At 33.1% G+C, this 2665-nt stretch overlaps 1 protein-coding gene across 2 annotated transcripts in view; it reads left to right on the top strand.

Moving 5' to 3' along the window:
- Positions 1–2665, top strand: part of CSMD3 (CUB and Sushi multiple domains 3) — a 1254780-nt gene that overhangs the window by 1118788 nt on the left and 133327 nt on the right. The gene's annotated exons all lie outside the window — the stretch shown is intronic.

Here is a 2665-nt window from a genome sequence, read left to right as displayed (position 1 = left end):
ATATATATATATATATATATATATATACCACATTTTCTTTATCCAGTCCATCAATGATGGGCACCTAGGTTGATTTCATGTCTTTGCTACTGTGAACAGTGCTGTGATAAACATACAAGTGCATGTGTCTTTTGGTAGATTTTTTTTTTTTTCCTTTAGTTCTATATCCAGTAATGAGATTGCTGGGTTAAATGGTAGTTCTAAGTTCTCCGAGAAATCTCCAAACTGTTTTCCGTAGTGGCTGAACTAATTAACATTTCCACCAACAGTGTAAAAGCATTCCTTTTTCTCTGCAGCCTTGCCATCATCTGTTTTTTTCTGACTTTTACATCATAGCCATTTTGACTAGTGTGTGATGGTATCTTATTGTGGTTTTGATTTGCTTTTCTCTGGTGATTACTGATATTGAACATTTGTTCATGTTTGTTGGTCATTCATATGTCTTCTGAGAAGTGTCTATTCATGACTTTTGCTCACTTTTTAATGGGGAATTTGTGTTTTGCTTGTTGACTTGTTTAAGTTCCTTACCCATTCTGGATATTACAGCTTTGTCAGATGCATAGCTTATGAACATTTTCTCCCATTTTCTCCCATTCTGTAGGTTGGTTGTTACTCCTCTAACAGTTTATTTTGCTATGCAGAATAGGTCTTGTCAATTTTTATTTTTGTTGCAATTATTTTTGAGGATGTAGTCATAAATTCATTGCCAAGGCCATTGTCCAGAGTGCTATTTCCTAGATTTTATTCTAGGATTCCTGAAGTTTGATGTCTTACATTTAAATATCTAATCCATCATGAGTTAGTTTTTGTATCTGATAAGAGATAGGTGTCTATTTTCATCCTTCTGCATATGGCTAGCCAGTTATCCTAGCACCATTTATTAAATAGAGTACTTTCCCCATGGCTTTTTTTCAGTCAACCCTGATGAAAATCAAATAGATGTGGATCTGTGGCTTTATTTCTTAGTTCTGTATTCCACTCCATCCATCATTGTTATCTGTTTCCGTACCAGTACCATGCTGTTTTGGTTACTGTAGCCTTGTAGCATAGTTTGAAGTAGGCTGTGTGATGACTCTAGCTTTGTTCTTTTTTTGGTTTAGGATTACTTTGGCTATTTGGGCTTTGTTTCAGTTCCATATGAATTTTAGCATAATTTTTTTCCTAGTTCTGTGAAAAATGATATTGGTAGTTTGATAGAAATAGCATTGAATCTGTACATTGGTTTGGGAAGCATGGCCATTTTAACTATATTAATTGGTCCAATTCAGGGGTATGGAATGTTTTCCCATTGTTTTTTTGTCATCTGTGATTTCTTTCAGAAGTGTTTTGTAGTTCTCCATGTAAAGATCTTTTACCTCCTTAATAAGATGTATTGCCACATATTTTATTTGTTTTGCAGCTATTGTAAATAGGATTGCATTCTTAATTTGACTGTCAGCCTGGATGTTGTTGGTCTATATAAATGCTACTAATTTTTGTACATTGATTAAATATCCTGACACTTTACTGAAGTTGTTTATCAGTTCTGTGAGCCTTTTGGCAGATTCTTTATGGTCTTCCAAGTATAAAATCATGTTGTCAGTGAAGAGAGAAAATTTGACTTGTTGTTTTCCTTGTTGGATACCTTTTATTTATTTCTCTGGCCTGATTGCTCTGGCTAGGACTTCCAGAAGTATATTGAGTACAAGTGGTGAGAGTGAACATCCTTTTCTTGTTCCTCTTCTCAAAGTGAATTATCCCAGCTTTTGTCCAATCAGTATTATATTGGCTGTGGGTTTGTCATATATGACTCTTATTATTTTAAAATGTGTTCCTTTGATGCAGTTTCTTTAGGGTTTTTATCATTAAGGGATGTTGGATTTTATTGAAAGCTTTTCCTGCATCTCTTGAAATGATCACATGGTTTTTATTTTTAATTTTATTTACATGGTGAATCGCATGTATTGATTTGCATATGTTGAAACAACCTTGCATCCCATGAAGAATCCTGTTAGATCATGGTGAATTAACTTTTTGATACACTACTGGAGTTGGTTTGATAGTATTTTGCTGAGGATTTTAGGAACTGTGTTCATCAGGAATATTGTCCCATATTTTTTTGTTGTTGTTGTGTATTTGCTGTGTTTTGGTATTAGGATGGTGGTGGCCTTTGTAGAATGAGTTAGGAAAGTTCCTTCTCCTTGATTTTTTGTAAGTTTTGGTAAATTGGTATCAGCTTTGTTTGTATGTTTTGTAGAATTCAGCCATAAATTCATCTGGTCTGGGGCTTTGTTTTTATTTTTGGTAGGTTTTTATCTTACTGATTTAATTTTAGAACTCAGTGGTCTATTCAGGGTTTCAGTTTCTCACTAATTCTAACTTGGGAAATTGTGTGTTTGCAGGGATTTATTCATTTACTCTAGATACAAAACTATCTTGGGAGGTTATGTGTTTCCAGGAACTTATTCATTTACTCTAGATAAAAAATAAGTTCTTACCTAATAAAACGAATGAAAGTGTTTTAAATTACATTCTTATCTCCTTATCAGAAAAATAAAATACTGAATTCAAGTAGCACATAATACTTTTCAGGTCTCAATGAGACACCAGTTTTTCTTGTTTTTCTTCTTTCTTTGTTTCCTTTCCTTTTTTTTCTTTTTCTTTTTCTTTTTTTTTTTTTTTTTTT

The sequence above is a fragment of the Colobus angolensis genome, unplaced genomic scaffold, assembly GCF_000951035.1.
Source record: "Colobus angolensis palliatus isolate OR3802 unplaced genomic scaffold, Cang.pa_1.0 Scaffold134, whole genome shotgun sequence".
Classification (NCBI taxonomy): Eukaryota; Metazoa; Chordata; class Mammalia; order Primates; family Cercopithecidae; genus Colobus; species Colobus angolensis.
This window is presented reverse-complemented; position numbering and strand designations above follow the sequence as displayed.